We start from the raw sequence: 24,703 nt of genomic DNA on the forward strand, positions 1-24,703 counted from the left end.
GAGAAACCCCATGTATGTCATGAATGTGGAAAAGCCTTTATCTGGATGGCTTCTCTTACTGTTCATCAGTGAACTCATACTGGAGAGAAACCCCATATATGTGATGAATGTGGAAAAGCTTTCAGCCAGACACAATGCCTTACAGCACATCAGAGATTTGACAAAAGGAAAAAAGCCCTTTGCATGAATTAAATGTGGAACATCTTATATGTGGACATCAGATCTCGTTAATCATGAGAAATTTTCAACAAGAAAAACTTTCATTGGAGTTAGTGTAACAAAGCTTTCAAAACAAAGGAAGAGGTGCTGGAGTTTGGCCTGGGCCAAGTGTGTGAACGGACAGTTGTGACTTACCATATGGGTACCCGTGTTCTGTGTTGCTGTCCCTCTACTGACATGGCCCACCATCTTGGCGACAGATGACCTTCCAGACTTCCACAGAGTGCATGTTCTTCCTCAGATGCATGAAGGTTCCCTAGACTATACACGGTAGTCCCTGGAGAAGTGCTGACAAGGTGGGGAAACCACAGCTTCTGAGAGGAAAGCCTCACTGCCTTCATTCCCTTGTCTCTGCTGAAACTGAGTTTGTGTCTGGGCTCACACTGAGTTCCCATCACTGTGTAACTTGCACAGTAATACATGGCCGTGACGTCAGGATTCACAGAGCTCAGTTTTAAATTAACCTGGTTCTGGGATGTATCCCTGGTGATGCTGACTCAGTACTGGAGAGCTAGATTATAGTTTGCGCCCCCCATTCTCCCATATTATCCCAATCCACTCCAGATCCTTTCCTGGAGCCCGGTGGACCCAGGTCACATGATAGCTGGTTAAAGACAATCTAGAGACCGCACAAGTGAGAGATAGGGTCTGTGAGGGCCTCACTAGTCCAGGGCCTGACTCTTGTACCTGCACCTGGGCCTATACAGCTGGGGATAGAGAGAAACCCAGTGAGTCATGTGCCCCGATTCTTCACTCCCAGACTTCATGTCTGACTCCCTGAACCACTCACCACCCTGAGTTGCCAGAAAGAGGAAAACCCACACATGCTTCATGTTCATGTGGATAAGATTCGTGACACCCAGAAAATGCTCTCCAGGTGAGAAGGATTATGAATTTAAGTCCTTGCATGTTGTGGTTTTATTTGGGTTCTTGTCAGGCATTTGCGTGTGGGAGGTGCATGGTATGTAAAGGTGGAAAGGGCTGAATGGGGCCCCTGCCTCTGGGACTCACACTAGAAAAGTGATGCTGGTGGAGTCCTTGAGAGAACACAGCCCTCTCTTTGAGGTCTTCACTCTACCAATCATGCGGACATCTGTGCAGATTTTAAGTTTAATGTAGCTTTACATCTATTACCATCAGAAGTACACAGATGATCTGGTGAAATTAAAGACAATCTCTATGCTTACCATGCAATGGAATCAAGACTAGGCCTACCTGAATCTTTTCATTCCTTTGACCACGTAGGGAAACAAGTATATGTCTCCCTAAAACTCCTTTCCCCTATAACATTTCAGAATATTTGGGAAAGGATAAAATATACTGCGTTATAGTCCATGTTTAATATTGGAAAAAAAGTGTTTCCTACCAACAAGGTTATTTGTGGGGAAACAGGAACCCACAGAAGTCTTAAGAAGGTCATATTTCTTCCCATGGATTAGTACCCTCTGTGGGTGATGGGTATTCTGAGCCCCCTGCTGACAGCAACCCATCACATACAGGAGAGGTGTTTCCTGGGCTTACACAGTCTTCCAACTTCTGTGGGGCACACAGTAACATTTTCTCTGGTCATAAGCATTCAGATTGTTGGTCAGGAGTGTTACCTGGAGTTGTCTCTGCAGATTTCCAAACACGGGCACTGGAGCTACCATAGTGGTCAGCACAGCAGCTCTAACTGCAGTCTGTATCCAGGCTCCTGTGGGGCCTAAGCACCCCTGCAAGTCAACTTTCTCCCTGAGGTTATTTTTACCTCTGGTCCCTCAGTGGGAAAAGCTTTAGAGGTAGAGAGTGCTACAAGTTGCAAACACTGTGAGCTGGATACAGTGAAAGGAAGTATGATCTACAGACATAGCTCTTTATACAGATTTTGATATTGAGATATACGCCACAAAAAATACTGGTAAAGAAAATCTGGCTCAAAGACAAAGATATTCTACAGGATTTAGGCTGCCTTCTTTACAGAGGAACGGGGAAGTATTTAAATCAGGCTTCTATTCAAAATAATTGAAACTGGAACGTTTTAGTTAATTATTTGATGTTAAGGGGAAAGTTTCTAGTCAGAATTATTTTGGGGGTGGTTTTCTGTTATGTTTGATGGGAAATTTTGCAGATGTTTTTAATTGTTGAAAACAATACTCTAATGCCACTGAACTACACCTGAGAAGAATGTTGCAAATAGTATTTTGTTGCATGTTTCATGAGAAAAATATGTTCCAATACATGACAGAAAGTTTTGCACACATAGCTGCAAACGGACAGAAATTCTTGCCAGTACAATATTTCAAAAACTTTAAAATATTGAACAGGAAAGGGATTGTGATATAAACCAATAACTGAATTTACAATAAAAAATTTCATAATGAAATAGTCTATGTTTATTATTTTATTTGATTATTTGTTTTTTGCCCAAACCATCTTATAGTTAGCTGTGGTCGTCATATAATCATTTGTCAATTTCACAGGATTAAGAGTGAAGGGGTGGAGTCTAGCCAGTTAATCAGATCATAGCCAATGTGGCCTCTGTGTTGGAGTGGCCTCCTGAGGATTCTGGGAACTCCTTCATTCCTCCTTGAATGTAGGAGTCTGTCTCTCTCTGTCTCTTTCTGTTGACTTCCTGGGAGACATTGCAGCTGACAAGACATGTGGAACTATGTGAGTGCTCTCAGCTGGAGAAATCACGTGGACCCATGCGAGCGCTGAGATGCTTACAATGCCACCAGATCCAGAAGACTTCCCACCCACTGGCCTGTGCTCTTGCTGCATTTGGCATCATTGCATGTGTTTTGTGAGTCTGAAGAAGACTTTAAAAATACGTATCGGACATATGGTCTAAGATTGGACTTAAGGAATTGATCTGGACTGGGCTGGGATGTTTTCTTGATATTTGAGTTCTCTTGTACATAAAGCTATTTCTCAAGGACGTGAGTGTCTATGAATTTGTTTCTCTAGTCTACCCATAGTAACATAGATATCATATCATCCCACAGTTCCATCACATCAAGCAGGAGGAAAACATCTTTCTTGAACTTTTTAATATCGGCTCCCTTTTACCCCACCCATTGCCCCACTGTATCTCCAAGAAATCCTTGTTTGTCTTGCTGCCTCTATACATTTATCAATTCTGGGTTCGTATACTGTTAAACAGAAATACACATAACAAAACTCAAGAGAATTACCCCCAATTGCAAAATACATCTGAGGTGAACCCAAAAGGAATTGCAAGTTGAGGAAGAAGGCAGTCCAAGTGTACTCTTCTGTCCTTCCCTGGAGTCCAGGACTGAACCAGTTGTGTTTAGGATCAATTATGTCAGTCTGGCTCCTGGGATGTGGTGACCTTGCTGGATCACTGCCTTTTCAGGGGCTTCTGTGTTCAAACATACTCTTTAGGTCTGGTGTCCTACAGCCTGCCCCTTCTACCTTTGGTTGAACACATGCTAACATTCCCCAAACTGATTGTTAAATATATTACAAGGAATACAAACGACGACGACAAAACTAACTCCCTGCCTTCCAGTAGATTCTCCCTCATAGCACAGCCCTATTTTGTCATCTTTGCTGGTGAGGAGGGAACACTGTTCTTTTAGCAGCTCAAACGAAGGATGCTTACAAAACAACATCCCTGCACTGGCCGCAAAGTGAGACTGCTGGCTGGGGGTAGTGAGACCCGTTACTGATGAGCCAGCTCCATCTCTTCTCTGTGTGTGCAAAGTACTGTTGCATGCAGTATTTGTTGGTAAACTGTGCTTTTGCTGGGGACCGCAGACAATGGTTTAACAGATTCATGCTGTTAAGTTGACCTTACATTACAATAGAGGGGGATACTATTGGAAGGAAGAATAAGGCTATTTTTGTACATCTACCTTTAAATTGAAGCAAAGCAAGTGAAAAAATATATTTAAAAGGAAAGCTAAGTGTTGGATCGGCCCTGTGAACAGCTCACTGCTGTGGGATTGCCAAATTTGCAGGTAGGTAGCTGGGTTGGGGCCTGGGATATAATACCAGGTGTCCTTTAAATTGGTTTATCCACAGAGAGCACAGCTGTGCTCTCAATCATGCCGTCGGAGTTCACAGCACCTTCCTGTGCTTTGCTTCCCTTGCAGGTGCTGTGGCAACTCCCGGCCGAACTGTTGATACTTCAGGATCATCCCACAGAAGCCTGCAGAGACAACTGGAGGCTTGATGGTGAACCACATGGTCTGCAGAGGGAGGAGAGCTCCCACTGGTGATAATCCCTAGCTATGCCCAGCTCCTTCCTGCAGATGATTAGATCAGGCCACGTGGAGAGAGTCTCAGCACTGGGGAAACAGGAGTGCTTGGAATCTGCCAGGTGCAGGGCTAGGTGTCGGTGGAGGTGTTTCTATATTGCTTTGAGAAAGGAATCACAAAATGCCTCACCGTGCTAGTAGAAATAGGACCTGGTATTTCCAGGTTTCCGGCACTTGTCCTGCACAGGCCAGGTACCTTTCAGAACTGGTGCCCAGACTGTAGCCTGATCCACTTCTGAATGTACACTCCTCCCTGGGCCATTCATTGTAATAGAAAATTGACACCCCAGGACCACGCATAAACAGCGGATAATTCTGAGCTGTTTAGGAAACCACTGTTATAAGCACAATAAAAGTGCACTCTTCTAAAAATAATTCACAGGGTACATAAGGGACTGTAGTGGATTGGTTATACTCCTCCCTTGCCCCAAACCACAATAACCTCTGGAAATACAGACTGGTATCTCTCATGAATATAGATGCCCAAATCCTCAACAAAGCCCTGGTCAATAGAATCCAACAGCATATAAATTTATTTTAAAAGACCAATATTCTCAGGTCAATGAATCAGGACAGAAAACCCAACAATAAAAACATCCACATACAATTGATTTTTACATTGGCCCAAAAGACATTAAATGGGAAGCAGGTGCCCTCCTCAATAAATGGTGCTGGAAAATCTGGATAACCACCTGCAGAAGAATGAAATGAAATATCTCATTCTATGTACTAAAATAACTCCAGGTGGATTAAACACCTACATGTAAAATCCAGAGCTAGCAGGATCATTAGTCCAGGGAATACATGGGTTGGCAGAATTAACAAAAGAAACATACTCCATAGAAGGTAACATAGATGAATGGGACCTATGAAAAAGAAAACACTTGTGTAAATCAATAGAGTTTATTTAATAAAAGAGTAAAAAGAGAGCCCACAGACTGGAAAAGGATATTTAGTAATGACACATCATATAAAAGACTAATGATTAAGATCCACAGAATTTTACAAGGTTATAGCAAGAAAAAAACTTTTGATAAGATGGGCTAAAGACCTGAACAAACAATTCATACAAGATGATAGATAAATGGCTAATAAACACATGTGGAAATGTTCTAGGTCTGTAGTCATTGAGGAATTGGAAATCAAAACAACAATGTGATACCAACTAAAGCCCAGTAATGTATCCCAATTTAAAAACAAAACATAACAGAACAATAAAGGGTGGACAGGGTCTGGTGGGATAAGGACTTTTGTACAACTGCTAGTAGTCATGTAAATATGTACAGCCACTATAGAAGGAGATATGGCGATACCTAAAACATATGGAAATTGAACTACCATCTGACTCACCAATACCATTACTGGGCATATACCCCAAAGAAATAAGAAAGAGATGACGAACAGACATGTGTTCCCCCATGATCATTGCAGCACAGTTCACAATAGCACGAAGCTGGAACCAGCCTAAATTCCCATCAAGAGAAAAGTGGATACATTAAAAAACAACTCTGATGTAAACACACAAATAATATGAATCCCTAAAAAGCAGCATTGAAACACTTCAAGTCGTGGAAGGATCTGGAAGACATGCTTAGTGAAGTTAGTCAAGCACAAAAGGACAAATGCTATTTAAGTTCACTCCACTTGGAAAAAGTCGCAGAAAGGGCACAAGCTCAAGTTTGCACGTCATCAGGCCCTCTGGCTAGGAGCTAGATCGCCTGGGAAAGAGCTGGACCAGTGCCATGAACCACAAATCCTCTGGTCAAGGTAAGTATAGTGGAGGTCATTTGGCCAGAGGACACTTCCTGATCTCCTGATAGCTGGGATCCATTGGTGGGGGAAAGGGGGCAGGATGCTGAGTAGTAGCAATATGGATCTGGGGTGAGGTCCCCTGGAGAGGGTGGTGGCCCTCTCAAAGGGGTGAGGCTTAGTGATGGTAGGGCGTGGGCAGCACTGAAGAGGGGAGATGGAACAGTCAATTTTGGGTGAACGTAAGTGCGTGTCTGCTCGGGTGTGGGAAAGGAGAGCTGACAGCCAAGTGGAGTAAGGAGAGACTGCAGGTGCTCTTCGGATCAACAGGTAGGGAGGGTATTTCATGACTTGCACTCGGAGAGCAGAGCTGACTTAGGACTCTGGGGTTACCTGGGAAGCCAGGTCAGATGTCACAGAACAGTGGGAAACTGAATCCTGACTCTCAGAGTACAAGTCATGCTGCAGAGCTGCTTCTGTGGGATCCCCAAATGGGAACTCCACTGGGGGAACTGGATTCTACCCCAGACTCACTGTAACCTGAGGAATTAAGCTGGAAAACACATGGTGTCTGGGGTTGAAGAAAATAGCTGTACCAAGAGCTGTCTACTATTGGTTGTCTAACAAACAAGTCTTGGTACAGCAAGTGTGCTGTGTTAAGACGTATTATCCTGGCAACTGTGTGGCTGTTCTGTTGCAGTCTGCTTATACTCATCTACATTAGGCTGTTTCTCACAGGTGTGCCGCCATTGGAGCTCACCGTCTTGAAGCAGTGTAATTTGTTTGGTTATTTTTCAGAAAATGAAACCTAGGGATGTTGTGCCCACAGGGAAAGAAAGCATAACAAGGTTTTAGGGTGCTTGAAGGGTGGAGGAGAAAAAAGGGAGATGATTTGAAGAAGTCTAGGAAGGAACCCTATCATTTGGAAAACATGTATGAGTATGCAAGAAATTGCACAATTCGTTTGGACAGAATTGAACTATGGAACAATATGACCTATACAGTGGTTGCCAAGTTAAATAATTTTAATTTTATCAAATAAAAGGTAATAAAGTAATAGATCAAGGAATGGGTTTGGGGCTTGCACTAAATCCTATCCCCAATTTAAGGACTATCAGTTCGAGCCCACAGGACGATGGCAACGTAGTCACACATGCCAGGGGGACTCTGCAGAATCCAGCCCAGGAGAGTTGCTTAGAGGGAAATTCAACGCTGCTGGATCGCAGGAGGTGCATCATAAAGATAAGTAGGCGCATATCCACTGGGTTTTGAAGGGCTGTGGGTTTTGGCTTACATCACTGGAAGCCGCCGGGGGCTTGACCTTAGCCCAGCCGCTGTAACTGCTGGAGCCGGGACCATTTGGAGCCCAGCCAATGTATCTGCCAGAGCCGGGGCCATTTGGAGCCTGTAGCAGGGCTTGGTCTAAACACAGCCACAGTTTTCCCCTGCCTGCCTCAGGGCAGGGACAGGACCCTGGCAGCTCCACCAGCAGGGATCAGGGTTCAGCTACATTGATTGTTGCTTCTGTTTATATCTCTGCTCTCTATTCCAACACAGCCGTGGAGGGCTGCACAGGAGCTTTTTCATGTCATGGCCACAGCTTGCGGTGCCTACGTGGTCTGAGCAGGGACTAAACCCAACACCCCACAGCCCAACAGGCAGGGATCAGGGTTCAGCTACACTGCTGCATCTGTTAACATCTCTGCTCTGTGTCCCCCCACTTCTTTGGGGGCTGCTCAGCAGCTTTCTTGCGACTCTTGGGGCTCAGCTGTGGATAGCAGCTGGGGCTTGGGGCAGGGAGTAAGCCCTTGTAGCTCCACAGGCAGGGAGTGGGACTCAGCTACATAGTTGCTTTTGCTTCCCTCACTTCCCTATACCCCTGCAGAGTCTAGTCTAACATTTTAATTTTTCTCCCCCTGCTCTTTATTCCTACCCTGCTCTCTCATGCTCCATTGCAGACATATGGGGCACTCCCATTGCCCTAGGGCATTTGCGCCTTGGCCACACCCAGCTAGGTGAGCTCCACCCTGCTTAGATAGCCAAAGGCTAGGGAAAGGCCTGCTTGCTCTCTAGGGGATACTCCTCAGACTTCTCACCAGGGAGTTCCTGCCTGAGTACCTGGGGACATAAGGCAGCTCAGCCAACACTTTTCAACATTCAAACCAATAACAGGAACATCAGCCCAGCCTGTGCAACACTGGGGCAGGCAGCCGACCTGCCATCTGGGGTACTCCCCTGATAGGGAAGCCACAGGAAGATAAAGTGGTAGGTTAATACCATAGCAAAATCAGCTGTAGGCAGTTCGAAGAAGCATTCCTGTAAGTCTTCCAGAGAGAGACTAGAAAATGGCACCTGGTCCCTCTAAAATAACTCAACGCAAAAAGCCATCACCCCTAACGACTTCAACGAAAAAAACAGGAGAAAAAAAGACAAAGGCAGAAGATGTCCTGAACATAACAACATACATAGAAGAAGCAGACATTGAGATGCCACTCAAAGAAACTCAGAATGCTGCTTGGAGCCATGCAGGATATGAGGGAAACAATACAGAAAAAGGATGAAACGATACAGGAGCTTAGCGAGGAGATAATGAAAAACAATAGCACAATCATGTTCCTTGAAAATTGATTGGAGGAATCAGAGAACCCTATCAGTGTCTTGGAGGACAGCCAAGCAGACTTTAATAAACGTGAACAAAAATCTAACAAGAGCATCAGAGAAGCTGAAGAAAACCTAAGAGCTATGTCTGATGCTATGAAGCAGAACATTAGAATTATTGGCCTACCGGAGGAAGACACAACAAAGAATCATCTGCTACAATAGCGAGAGAATTCTTGGAGGAAAACTTGCCCAGCCTAATGAATGAAAACCAGGCAACCATCCAGGAGGCTGAAAGAACACCAGCATGACAGGACCCCAAGATGAAATCACCAAGGCACATAATAGTTAAACTATCCAACTTTGAGGAAAAGGAGAAAATCATGACAGCAGCCAGGGAAAAACAAGCAGTCACATATAAAGGTTCCCACATAAGGATATGCTCAGACCTATCAGCAGAAACTATGAAAAAAAGGAGAGAGTGGAGTAACATTACTCCAAAAATTGAAGGAAAACAACGCAACTCCAAGAATATCTACCCAGCCAAATTATCGATCAAGATCGATGGAGAAGTAAAAGTCTTCCCAGACAAGGAAAAACTCAAAAATTACATTACAACAAACCCAGCCTTACAAAAGATCCTCGCCGACTCAGTATGGGCAGATGAACAACACTCACCAAGCACAAATAAGAGACCAATACATAGAACAACTTCACCCAGAGCACAACAAGGAGAAAAGAGACCCCAAGATAGCATTGGTTTAAGGATGGAAAGAAGTCAAGAATGATACACACAAAAAACACACACTAATGAGAAAGGAAAGTAGGAAAACTCCCAACACAAAAGGTATAAAATGGCATCACAGAGTCCACAGATGGAGATAATAACCCTGAAATCAGTGGCCTGAACGCAGGCATTAAAAGACTGAGACTAGCACAATGGCTTAGAAAACACAACCCATCCATTTGCTGCCTACAGGAGACACATCTCAAGGCTACAGACAAAAATAGGCTGAGAATCAAAGGCTGGAGAAGGACCTACCAAGTACACAGCAATACAAAAAAAGCAGGGGTTGCAATCCTAATCTCGGAATAAATTGACCTCAAAGTACAAACCATAAAAAGAGATAAGGAAGGATACTATCTAATGCTCAAGGGAATCATAGACAATGAACCACTAAGCATTGTAAACATATATTCCCTGAATGAGAGACCAGCTGAATATGTCAACCAAACACTCCAAAAGATTAAGAAAAAATCACAGACCCGACAATTATAGTGGGTGACTTCAACACACCACTCTGAGAAAGATAGATCACAGGGAAAGAAACTCAACTATGATGCACATACCGGCTTGGGAGGAACTGGAGGAAATCATGCTAAGTGAAGTAAGTCAGGTACAAAAGGAAAAGTAAAACATGATCCTGCTGAGGCAAATATTAAAAAAAAAATGCTAATGTGGCATAGGGGAAAAAGTTACTATATACTAACATTTTTGGGTTGAAGACTGTGTAGTATGGCAGAGACCAGATCAAAACCAGGGATGCACATAGTAGACAACTGGGGAGGAGGTGGGGAAAGAAAAATAAAAGGATGAATATAAGGAAGAAAAGGTGAGCTGGGGCATGGGGCACTAACCCACCCAAGGGGAGGGTATTGTTTATATCTCCACAGGGAAAGTGGGACCAGACTTCCACCCAGTGCCGCGAGGTGTGAATGCAGCATTCCGGAGTGGAGTAGGGAACCAGTGGAGAGGTCTGGGAGGCTGGCCCCAACACCAAAAATTAAGTGGATTCCTGCCCCTCCCCCAAGAAGAATTTGTTTCAAAGGACGACATTGATTCTACAGCTCGGGCAGAAGGATATATCGGATCAGAGCACACGGGCGCAGATGAAGGGGAGGAGGAGAGAGTGGAGCACAGACTTGCCCACCAGGCCGTGAGGATGATGTTCCTGATTAGAGCAGCCAGTCCACAGAGAGGACAACATGGCCCCCACTATAAGACATGATACCCCTCAGTGACCAATGGCGCTACCGGAGAAAGCATCAGAGACACAGTGTGCAGATTGCACCTGACCTGATCCGACCACACTGAGGCAAATCACTGGGAGAGTTCAGCGGAACAGCAAGGGAATGGAGTGGCAAGGTCCCCAGGGAATGCTGAAAGTGGATTTGGGGCCAGGGCGTGGTGCCCATACAGACTGAACTGGAAAACACTCCTAAAGGCCAACAAACGAACCTTGAACTAACTACAAGCTTTTCTATCTTGATGTGTTTTGTTTTGTTCTTTGTCAGTGGTTTGTTGTTGTTTTGTTGTCTGGCTGTATACTGTTGCTTTGTTTTCCTCTGTCTTATTTTTGTGCATGTTATTATCTCCACAGGTTTGTCTACATGAGACAGGCTGGATGAACTATCTGGAGGAAAAACAAAGGGACCGACAGTTCTGGGGGTACCTGGGATAGGGGGAGATTGGGCGTAAAGAAGTGGTGTTAACAAACCCAGGGACAAGGGAGCAACATGGGATCCAAATTGGTGGCGAGGTGGGGAGTGGCTGGCCTGGTAGGGAATGATAAGGGCAAGGTTACTTAAAGAAGAGGTATAGCTGTAAGCCAGGTGGGGATGGAGCATGATAGTGGGGCAGGAGGAAAGTCAAGGGAAATAGAGGAAAGAACTAGGAGGCAAAGTGCATTTATAGAGGTCTAGACAAAGACATGTACATGCAAATATATATATGAGGATGGGGAAATAGATCTATGTGTCTATATTTATAGGTTTAGTATTAAGGTGGCAGAAGGACCTTGGGCCTCTACTGAAGCACTCCCTCAATACATGAATAGTTTCTTCTATTAAATTGTCATTCTATGATCCTCACCCTCCCGACACAATTGCTGAAGCCAAAGCATTTGAACAAGTAAATATGAAGAAAGTTGATGGTGCCCGGCTATCAAAAGAGATAGCGTCTGGGGTCTTAAAGCCTTGAAGGTGCACAAGTGGCCATCTAGCTCAGAAGCAACAAAGCCCACATGGAAGAGCACATCAGCTTGTGTGATCACGTGGTCCCGAAGGGATCAGTTTTCAGGTATCAAAGAGCAAAAAATCATATCATTGGCTGCACAGCTCCATGATACGATTGTCGAGGACAAACGGGTGCATAAGCAAACGTGGCGAAGGAATCTGATGATGCCCGGCTATCAAAAGAGATAGTGTCTGGGGTCTTAAAGCCTTGAAGGTGAGCAAGCGGCCATCTAGCTCAGAAGCAATAAAGCCCACACGGAAGAAGCACACCAGCTTGTGTGATCACGAGGTGCCAAAGGGATCAGGAATAAGGCATCATCATAAAAAAAAACCCAAAAACTTAACATCGTGAATGAAGGAGGAAGTGTAGAGTGGAGACCCAAAGCCCATTTGTCGGCCACTGGAGATCCCCTCACAGAGGAGTCTAGGGGAGGAGATGAGTCAGTCAGGGTGCGATGTAGCACCAATGAAGTATACAACTTTCCTCCAGTTCCTAAATGCTTCCTCCACCCCACCTCCCAACTATCATGATCTGAAATCTACCTTGATAGAGCAGAGGTTGTACACTGGTGCATATAGGAGCTGGAGGCACAGGGAATCCAGGGTGGATGATACCTTCAGGACCAGGAGTGTGAGGTGCGATACTGGGAGGGTAGAGGGTGAGTGGGCTGGAAAGGGGAAACCGATTACAAGGATCTACATGTGACCTCCTCCCTGAGGGACAGACAACAGAAAAGGGGTGAAGGGAGACGCTGGATAGGGCAAGATATGACAAAATAATAATTTAAAAATTATTAAGGGCTCATGAGGTAGGGGTAGCAGGGAGGGAGGGGAAAAAAGAGGATCTGATGCAAAGGGCTTAAATGGAGAGCAAATGCTTTGAAAATGATGAGGACAAAGAATGTACAGATGTGCTTTATACAATTGATGTATGTATACGTATGAATTGTGATAAGAGTTGTATGAGTAATAAAATGTTAAAAAAAGAAAATAATCTAAGAAGTTGTCCTAAATATAGAAGAGCACGGAAATAATATTTGTGAAAGCCTTATTAATTCCCTGTAGTGTGAAGATGCCTTAATACTGCATGCCATAAGGTAGTCTGACTTGAAAAACGTACTGATGAAGATCAGAGACTGGTGCCTTAACTACAGAATACAGCTCGATGAAAGAAAACCAAAATCCTCACTATAGGACCAATACAAATTACCATGAAAAATGGAGATATCATTGAAGTTGTCAAGGATTTCATTTCACTTGGACCTCAATCAATATACACAGAAGCCATAGACAAGTGATGTGTTTCCCTGGGCATATTTGTTTCCCAGGACCTCTTTAAACATTTAAAACGCAGTGTCTATTTGAGAACTAATATTTACCAGATCCAAGCTATTTTATTTTTAATTGTCTCATATGCCACTGAAAGTTGAAAAATGAATGAGGCTGTTTAAAAGTAAAATGATGCATTTTAATTATAGTGCTAGTGAAGAACTTGATAGTTTGATGCACTGTCAATTGTAGCTTAGAAGTTGTACAATTATAATGCTTGTCATAAATGGATACTATGAAAATTTCATTTTAAGTATATTAGAAATTTGTTGAGAGATCTGTCCATTAAAGGACATCATGCTTGATAAAGCAAAATATCATTGAAAAAAGGATGAACTTCAACAACATAGAACATCACAGTAACTGCAACTAAGCTCAAACTTGACAACTGTGAGAAGGAAGCAGGACCCATATGTGTTTCATTCTTTTTTTTCTCTAACATTTCTATGAGAGTGACATGATTTAATTTGACTTAAACAGCAAAATGCAATGCCAATGACAAACATTTTGCTTGATGCATAGTTAATTAAATTTTTCCCTTTACATATTGGCACCTGATAAGGATACCATTTAATACCACTTTTATTTAATAATATGCTGCAAGTCTTTATGGCAGTTATTGATCAACAAGTGTCTAATAAAAGCTGACAATGGTAGCAAAGATGTAAAACTGTAATTGGAGATGGTATCACTCTAAACATGGACAATCCAAGGCCCTACAAGAAAATCATTGCATCCAAATGAAATGTTCAGCAATTTCACAGGCCATAGGTCAATATAGAAAAGTCCATTTGGATTCCGTGTACCAACAGAGAACGCTCTGGAAAGGAATTCAAGAAAATAATACCATTTACAAGAGCCACCTATAAGATAAAATGGAAAAAACCTGGGCAGAAAAACAAACATCTGTACAAAGAAAACCTTAAAAACAGTACTACAGGATACCATAAGACATAAAGTGAAAAATTAGCCATACTCTTTAATAGGGAATTTTACTTTGTGAAAATATCAAACACACCACAAGTGATCTATAATTATAATGCAATTCTGATTCAGATCCCAGCATCTTTCTGAAAAGTTGAAAAAGAAAGGGAAGAGATTCTATACCTAGAAGCTCTGATGGTGTAGTGGATTATACAATGGGCTACTAGCTGCATGGTCCTCAGTTAAAAACTGCCAGCTACTCTTTCGGAGTAAGATGATCCTGAAAAGTTTTATGATCTCAGAAATCCAAAACGGCCAGTTAGCCCTTGTCCAATAGTAGTGGTTCTCAGCCTTTCAAATGCCATGACCCTTTCATACAGTTCCTCATGTTATGTTGTGGAGAACCCACACCATAAAATTATTTTCTTTGCTACTTCATGAATGTAATTTTGCTACTGTTAAGAATTGTAATATAAATATCTGATATGCAGGATGCATTTTCTTTGTTACAAATTGAACATAATGAAAGCATAGTGATTAATCACAAAAACAATATGTAATTATGTATTGTGAAATATTTATTTCTGATTACAAATAAATGAAATTTTGTCTTGAAGCATGGTGTAGCATGGTTAACAGTCTAATATAATGATAATAAACTGCATTGCTACATTTTGCGACTGTATGCATAAAAAGCCAGCGTGCGTGCAAATGCTGAGAAACCTTCCTTCTCACCAGATCAGAAGTTCTCAGTCTTTGCAAGAGCACAACGAAGTCTACTTTGGTATTTAGACTTGATAACCAAAAAGCTGGAAAGCCCTGTTTCACAGATATGTTGTTGGAAATGGAAGAAGATGGTCTCAGATAGGTATATGACTGCCAACACTTGATCCAGAATTTTGTAACTGGCATTGTAGCGAAATCAGTTTGTGCTGACTCACTGTTAATGAGTTCAATGAACACTTCTTGAACTGTCTCCGGAGCATCTTCATCTTTGACTGTGAATGGGTGTCTAGCAAGTGCAAATGGAATGTCAGGTAGATTTGGAAAGTACAATGAAATTTTATCTGCAAGCATGTGCAAGTGTTCTTTCATAGGCATGACCATCGTCATTCTTTTGTATGGTTCAATGTCATGTTCCTCAAAAAAAGCAGATACAACATATAAATTTTATTTTCATCCTTTTTTTGTGCCAAAGCTAAAGTTTCATTTGGAATGATCAGATCTTTTCAGAAAATCAAGTCATGTTGCATTTGTTCCTCACAGTGATCAATTTAACTCATTCAAGATGGAAAATGTGTCAACCAATTAAGCTATTTTCTGTAGTTTACTTTGATCGCTGAAAAGTGCTTTGAACTGCGTTGTTGCCTTCTGATTTTAAAATGCTTTGAGTTCATCACAAAGCTCAAAAACACGTTTTAAAACGTTTACTCTTAACAACCATCTTACTTCCGTGTTAAATAGCAGAGCATTATTGTGCTCATCCATCTCGTTCTGCAGTTGCAGTCAACTGTTTAAAGTGCTCGCCTTTACAAAATTGACAGAACTTATGACACTATTCATTATTTCTTGTAACTCTTGTGGAAGCATCTCATTGCTAATATTTGCCGATGAATCATACAGTGAAGTCCGTTGACTTTTAGTGACTCATTCAGTACCAAACGTTGAAATGCAGGTAGGCATCCTAGCATAGCTGGAGCACCATCTGAGTAAACTCCATAAACTTTTCCCAAGAGATCTTATGCTCTTTCAGAAATGAACCTACTGTGTCAAATACATCATCTGCAGTAGTTGTTGTTTCAAGAGGTTTGCAAAAAAGAAACTCTTCTTTAAAGTTGCCATCATTAATATACCTCAGGTAAACCAGTAACTGGGACCAGGTTGCAATGTCTGTAGATTCATCAAACTGGATGCTAAATATTGGAAGTGACTGGATGCTAAATATTGGAAGTGGAGCAGATTTAATTTCCGGGATGACCTGATAAAGGATATCAGCAAACTTGTCACCTATTCTTCTGCGGACAGTATCATTAGATAAGGAAATTGACTGAATTTCATAACAAGTTTGTGTCCAATCATAACTCAAACAATGACTTTGGTCACTTGCAACAATAAATCCTCAGCAATGGTGTGAGGTTTCATAGCTCTGGCAACTCTGAGTGCCACCAAGTATGAAGCTTCATTGGCTGTTAACGTTTGGTTTGTGGTTTTGCCACCAGTGTCAAGTCTGGCTTTCTTGAGTCCATGAGCTTTGCTTCTAAAATAGTTGGTATAATTGTTGGCAAACACAGATGCTTGCTAACAAAATGGCGTTATAGTTTCTTTGGCTTCATATATTCAGCTGATAGAACTTCACAACAAATAACACATTGTGATTCCTCAATTCCTGCTGTAAATATTGAGATAAATACATACTGTAAAAAATCCTCGCTATATTTTATTTTGTTAACATTCTTCTCTACATGATTCATTGTCATGGCATGGTTTTCTAATGAAAATAATATAAAACAATCGCTTTAATAATACAAAAGGTGATACATGGCACAGTTCAGTCAATAGAGTTCGTTAAAGTTTCCTGTGATTTACCATTCTGTGGTTTTGGTTTGTTTGTGTTTTTTTACATACCTGTTACTCTCACAAGGGAGTAGTATTCATATCAACCATAGCTGAATTTAACAAGACCAATCAGCATCAGGATTAAGTTGCCATGGTACAGATATCCCATATTTTTGCAGTAGTTGATGATTTCACGGTACAGGATTTTACATTTACCCAATAATTATAATTCATGAAGTGTCGTTTTACCTCCAATACTACTGCTTTCAACACAGTAGCTGCTTTTAGCAGAGTAGCTAACTGCTTTCAACAAAGCAACTGATCTCTACAGAGTAGCTGCTCTCTACACATGTGTTACTGGTCCGCTTAAGCACATTATGGTGCCAACCCTTTCACATACACTTGTATTTGTATGGGGTAGGCGCGATGATGTCATCACACCAGTTACCCATATGTGGGTGTATCTGCACGAGTGCATACCCACCTGGAGATGGATGGAGGAGTGGTGTCTTGATTTCTAAGACCATTGGAAAATGTGTTTACTGATGATCTTAGGTGATCACTGTGAAAGGGTTGTGCTAGTCTGGGCACTTTAGAGAAACAAATCTACAGAAATTCATGTATAAGAGAGAGTTTTATATAAAGGTTAAGTGCACAGCAAGAAAACATCCCAATCCAGTGCTACCCAAGCTCACAAGTCCAAGATTAACCCATATGTCTGACACCAATCCATAAAGTCCTCCTATATCTCACAAAAGACAGGCAATAACACTGACTGAAGGAGGAAAGCCAAATCAGTGAACCTGTAAGCATCTCAGAGCTGGCGGGGGTCTCCACACGGCTGCTCCAGCACCCAGGGCTGCACTGCAGTAGGTCTATGTGGCTTCTCCTTGGGGATGTCTTGCAGGAAGTGAGCCTTGACAGCTGAAACAGGGAACTGGCCAAGGCAGCTGCACCCTAGTCCGACTATCGCAAAGCAAGAGACCCAAGAACTAGAAAGGTGAGGATCATCGAGCCATTTATCCTTCAGGCCCTCATTTAACCCCACATGTGTTTACAAGCCATGTTGGCACGAGTAAATACCTCAAATGTCGTTTGCTCATCCCCCTGCCCCCCCCCCCCAGCAAGTGGTCTCGAACCATAGGTTGAGAACCAGAGCCTTATAGGGTTTCTAATATTCTTAAGTGACTGGACAGCAGTGAGTTGGGTGTTTGGGGTCCAGCCTCTATACCTGCAACTGAGATAGACCCAAGGAAACAAGGACAATCACAATGAGCCATGTGATCAAGAGAAGCATCTACACACTATCATGTCTGAATCACTCAGGCGCTCTCCTCTGGAAACGTCTCAGAATAGACTCACTGTGTTTTGATTTTTCTAAATGTAAATCAACCAGATATTAGGGAAGAGGCTGGAAAGGATGTATTTCTATATAAGCCAATGGTCACACAACATAAAATGCTTCATAAAGCAAAGGCAGGTGAACCACTCAAGAGAGATTTGAAAACAGTTTCCCTTTGAAATTAATGGATTGAAACCTGAGGGCATAGACATGAATGACCCAGCAAACTGTAGTGAAGAGAAATCATTGTCCACTCCAATGAGGCCATCCCTACACTCTACCCCTGGTCTTTCCAGTTTTCCACCTCACCACTTTTTAGCACTTATTTCATGGAATATAATTGTTTTCCTCTTTTCACAACTTTTTACCTTACTCTACTATTTCCTTTCTAAAGCTTTACAACAATCCTCTTCTTTTTCTTCTTCTTCTTCTTCTTCTTCTTCTTCTTCTTCTTCTTCTTCTTCTTCTTCTTCTTCTTCTTCTTCTTGTTCTTCTTGTTGTTGTTCTACTACTACTACTACGACTACTACTACTACTACTACTACTACTACTACTACTACTACTACCACTACTACTACTGCTGCTGTGTCATCTTTTTTTTTTAAATTAAGAGAAAATAGAATGATTCCTACTGAAATTCCTGCTAAATCTGTTGCTAAAATCCAAATTTTGTTTTAACAAAATAAACTAAAGAACACAGCAGACCATCCTATTTGTGCTCTCACTTGTACCTGCTCCTGGAACCTGGGCCTGTGCTATTTGGGCCTGAGCACACCCATTGCCCCAAATTCCCTTCAGTCCAACCCCACCCCTGTGCTGCAGAGTGGTTTGTGTGGGAATTCACATTGACTTCTCTCTCTGTGTCTTCTTGCACAGCCATACACAGCTGGATCCTCAGTGGTCACAGAACTCAGGTGCAGGGAGAACTGGTTCTTGGATGTGTCTGGGTTGCTGACTAGATCTCTGAGATTTGGTGTGTATTCGCTAAACCACTCTGACCTGTAGAAGCTCCTTCCCATCCACTCACAGCCTCTCTCAGGGCTGCCTGATCTGCTCCCATGTGGCACTGGTGCTGGAGACTGAGTCCCCAGTAATGGTGCAGATGAGAGTGAGGTACTGTGATGGTCTCACCACCTCAGGGCCTGACTACTAAAGCTGCACCTGGGACAGGACACCAGGAGTCTTAGGAAACAAGCTTTGAATATCCCATCTATCCATAAATCTGCTGTGACCTAGTGCATCTCCCTGCCATTGACCCGATGGGAGACCTAGGACCATCAAAACGAGCAAGCGGATGGAGACAGACATTTCTGTATCAAAGTCTCCCTGGCTCAGCAGGCTCTGGAATTCTGGTTCCAGAGGAGAATCTTGAGGGGAGTGAAGGTGGGTGTTCATATCATTTGAGAAAATAAACCACACCAGTCTTCTGCTTGTGCTAATGGACAGGGGTCACAGCTCCACAAGGAAGCTTCTCCAGAGCTGGGCCTTGAAGCAAGTTGGATGGCAAAAATATGTCAGAAATGTGAGTGAGGTGGCCCACAGGCATACACTGAATTTTTACCCTGCCCAGATCCCAATATTTGCAATCACAAAATTATCAGGGTTCCATTGTATATGAATTGTTTGATTTGAACACACGCATCCACTAATGTATGCATTACTGTATTCATTGTGAGTTCTGAGAGCTATGAAGACACCAGACAGTCTTCTGCACGGAGGGAAAATCAGTAAACCAAGCAAGAAACGAATGAGCTAAGAAACGAATGATTTCGTCCTCAAACTAAGCCCACTGCAAGTGCACCTATCCTGTCTCATGGGAACCTTATAAGACTGATTATAAATGTTCCTGAGAACTTCTTTGACCATAAATACTTACAGGAAGAGACAACCTCATCTTACTCGGGAGGCACAGTGGGCTGGTTTGCAGTGAGCAATCCAATACTTATCCCACTGTGTCACCATATCTTCATATATCTCTACACCAAGAAGCCCGTATAAAGGGCTGTATAAATGTCACATTGAGAAGCCAAGTGGTGATTTTTTAATACTATTATGTGACTATGAGCTCTGGGCTATGAATAAGGGGGGCCATATCCAAAATTATGGCCATTCACTTACCTTTTGGAATAGGATGTTGAAAGCACCACAAACTGGGCTATCAATATAACAAACATCTGTTTTGAGGGAAATACAGCCAAGGAATACCTTAGAAGGAAGGATGATGAGACTTTGTTTCATGTAATTTGGACAGGCTATCATGACACCAGTCTGTTGAGAAAGACATCATCCACGATAAAGCATGGGATCAGTGAAGGAGGAGGTGATGGATTGACACAGTGACTCTAACAATAAGCTTAAAAATATTCGTTATGGTTATGGTACTGAACTAGGCATGATTTAGTTCAGTTTTACATTGAATCACTTAGCGTTGCAATTGTCTCTGTGGCACGTAACATCATCAAAACAAATGAAAAGACACAATGTTCTTCCCAGATTGAATGACAGTGCTGGGGGAATGGGTATATGTTTTCTTTTCCTTAGAAAAGGAAATATGTAACAGAATACACTCTTTATAACTGTTTTTATGTTGAAGTTCCCCGTGCCTTCGTTAGTTATTGGTTGCAAAAGTCTTGTCTACATATTTATAGAACATTAAGCATCCAAGGTTGTTTGGGTGCAAAAACAGTTAAAGACTCGTATTGACCCTACATGAAAGAGAACTGTCTGAAAGGATTTTCTTTTCTGTAATAATAATTGGATAACCATATCAGGTCTTTAACCAACTGAATTGCCAAGGTTTTGAACTGTCTACCTTTTGGCTAGAAGTTGAGCATTTAATTATGCTCACATAGTTCTGTGTTTCAGGTTCACCTATGTACAATTCATATGCATCTATTTTTACTTTCTACAGGTGAACATTTCTGTGCATGATGGCTGGTCTTAAGACATTATGTAGAGTTCTTCAATGCAAGTACTGTTACTATTATGTGTTCCTTGAGTATTTACTATGGGATTCTGTCCTAGGCATTGTGTGATTTTAATAGTAACCCTGGGCACCATCTTCAGTGCCAGAAACACCTCCCAGAGTTGTGCAAACTAAGAGTGACTACTATAATAGCCAAATACCCCATAAAACATATCAAGGAATTGGCGCATTTGGGATATGGTGTGGCAGTTTCATAATCTCTTGACAACTTGGGAAGGGATGGAGTCTAGCCTATCAATGAGGTCACAGCTTGATGAATTCATTTGGAGGTGCAAAGGAGATAAATAGCTCACTGGAAGCCAGACCCAGATAGAATCTCTACCTGTTGAAATATTCCTGTTTACAAAGCAACATGGTGCTCCACTGATAATAGCCAGAGCCCTGGCACTGGAGCCCTGGCAATGTGAAGACCCATGCCAGTGCTGAGATGCTTCCAGCACCACCAGATCCACAAGACTTTCCACCCACTAGCCTGTGATCTTTGTCACTACATGTGTTGTGTGAGTCTGAAGAAGAATTTATAGATTGGTGTCAGACATATGGGCTAATATTGGACTTATAGATGTGATCAGAGCTGGGATGTTTTCTTAATATACAGTTACTCTTTGATATAAAGCTCTTTCCTATACACATGTGAGTGTCTTCCTGGATTTGCTTCTCTAGTCTGCCTGGACTAGCACATGGTGTTAGAGAATAATGTTAAATTTGTCATGGGCTGCCTGAAGTTCTGTCTTAGAGTAAGCACATCTTGTTTAATTCTTGTAAGTTTTCAAGTAAGATTTTATCTCACTTATTTGGGCATTACATTAGGAGGAACAAGAACCCAGAGAATGGTCTTGTGCTTGGTAAAGTAGAATGTCAATTAAAATGGGAGAGACTCTCAATGAGATGGATTGTCACAAAGGCTGCAACGATGAGTCCACATAGAGCTACCATAGTGGTCAGCACAGCAGTTCTAGCTGACCGGGCACTGCAGTCCTTATCCAGGCTCCCGTGCTCACCTCTTTCTTCACTTGGTCCAGAGTGGGTGGGTTCTTAGCATCCTTGCAAGTCAGCCCACCCCCTGAGGTTAGTTTTATGTCTGGACTCCCACTGACTCTCCCTCACTATAAAATACTTTGGACATAGAGTGTGATACAAGTTGCAAACACTCTGAATTGGTTGCAGTGAAAGGAAGTACGATATATACATGTAGATATTTATCTAGATTTTGAGATTGAGATATATACCACAATAAAATACTGATCAAGAAAGAAATTTGCCTGAAAAACAATCAAATATTGAACACCGGTTAGGCTTCATTCTTTCCACAGGAAGAGGAAACGTACTTAAAGAAGATTTCTATTCAAATTAATTAAAGCAAGAGAGTTATAGAGTTATTTATTCCACGTTAAGGAGGAAATTGACAAGTCAGAATTCTTTTTTATGGGTTTCAGTGACGTGTGGTAGGAAAATTTTCAGCTGTTGATAATTGTTGAACACAGTGATAATCTAATTCCATTTGTGTTAGTGTGGGTATATTAGAGAAACGAGTCCACAGAAACTCATTTGAATAAGAGAAAGTTTTATATAAATGGTAAGTTTACATCAGGAAAATATCACAACCAAGTACTACCCAAGTCCACAAGTCCAACATTAGCCCATATGTCTGACACTAATGCACAAAGTCCTCCTCCATGTCACAAAACACATGCAATGAGACCGATTGCAGGAGGAAAACTGGATCAGTGAGCAGTGTATGCATCTCAGCGCTGGCAGGGGTATCCACAGAGCTATTCCAGCACCCAGGGCTGCATTGGGGTAGGTACATGCGGTGTGTCCTTGGGGATGTTCTTGCAGGAAGTGAGCCTTGCCAGATCAAGCATGGCACTGGGTAAGGGATCTGCAATCTGCTCCAACCATCAGAAAGCAAGAGACCCAAAAACTAGAAAGGCAAGGCTCACCGAGTCATTTATCCCTCCGCCCCTCAATTGACCCCACATGTGTTTATCTACCAGGTTGGTACAATAAACCACCTCCCTCTCCATTGAATTATGCATGAGAAGAGTGATGAAAATATTAGTTTGTTGCACGTGTATGAGAAAAATAACTTTTAAAATATGACATAGTTTTTCAACCACAATCAGAAACTGACGGAAAGTATTGCTGGTACAGCAACACTTCAAAAAGCCAGCTAAAACATTGAACCCGAAAAGAGATTATGATATAAGCCCAAAATTTGAATTTGTAAAAATTGTTAGCAATGGAATAGTCTTTATTTAATATTTTAATTATTTTCTCACTTTTTTCCCCCTCCAAAACCATTTTTTGGGGAGCAAATACAGGTGTCATGTTCATCAGTAGTTCAAGTGCATCAAGCAGTATTGTATGACTGCTACCACAATTAGCTTCAAAACATCATCTTCCTTCTTCAACTAATGGCATCATCTTCCTTTATTCCACTCCCCTACCCCCCACTGTAGCCCCAGAAGCCCTTATTCTACTTGCTGTCTCTTTATGTACATCAATTCTGGCTTTCATCTACAGTCAAACAGAAAAACATATCACAGAAATTCAATAATGCTATCCCCCAATGACAAAACACATGAGATAAACTCTAATAGGAATTTAAAATTGAGGAAGTAGGCAGTCCAAGTATAGTCTGCGGCCCTTGCCCGGAATCCATAACAGACCTAGGTGTGTTTCAGATGTGTCAGTCTGGCTACTGGAATGTGAGGATCTTGCCAGTTGACCGCCTTTCTCAGGATTTTCTGGAACCAAAAGCACTCTTTAGTAGCTGGTATCCTGCAACACACCCTGTGGCTCATGCTGAACAAGCAAACGGCTTGTCCTTCACATGACATTAAATACACCAAGCAACAACAACAAAAACAACACAACCAACTCCCTGCCTTCCAGGAGGTTTCAGCTCACAGCACAACCCTATTTCTCTATGTTTGCTGTTGAGGAAGGAACACTATTCTACAACTGCAGCACAAACAAGACATGCTTGCAAACCTCCATTCCTGCACTGGCCACAGGTGAAGCCACTGGCTGTGAGGACTGCTGCCTACTTTGATGATGAGCCGGCCCTGTCTCTTCTCTGTGCGAGCAAACTACTGTTGCACACAGAGCCTGTGTGTGAGCTGAGCTTTTGTCAGTGACCTCACACACTGGTTTTACCGAAATCAACAGTTATATTTTGTGCAGTACACAAGAAGGGGAGTAATTCAACTTGAAGGGAGACTAAGGTTATTTTTATAAAAGTACCTTGTAAATTGAAGCACAACCAGCAAAATATATGTAAAAGGGAACCATTAACATGTTAATAATAATTTTATAAATAATATCATAAAAGGTGTCACAGAAAAGGATGATATAATTAAAATGAAAACACAATGTATGAAGTTCTATGGAGACCAGGATGATGGAAAAAATAGAACAATTCCTGATAATATCAAATACGATTAAACAAAATACAGAATACACAGAAAGCAATTAATGGACATAAACAAACAAAACAAGATACAAATTCAGAAATTTGATAACTGTAAGCCATTGGCACCAAGTGAATCCCAAATCACAGTGACTCTCGGACAGAGTAGAACTGCTCCGTAGGGTTTCAGACACTGTTAATCTTTTGGAGGAGCAAACAGCCTCATCTTTCTCCCTTGGAGGAACTGGTGGTTTCAAACTACTGACCTTGCACTTTGCATCCCAATATAAAATAAACAAAAAAGATGG

Source organism: Tenrec ecaudatus, unplaced genomic scaffold (genome assembly GCF_050624435.1).
Source record: "Tenrec ecaudatus isolate mTenEca1 unplaced genomic scaffold, mTenEca1.hap1 Scaffold_178, whole genome shotgun sequence".
NCBI lineage: Eukaryota > Metazoa > Chordata > Mammalia > Afrosoricida > Tenrecidae > Tenrec > Tenrec ecaudatus.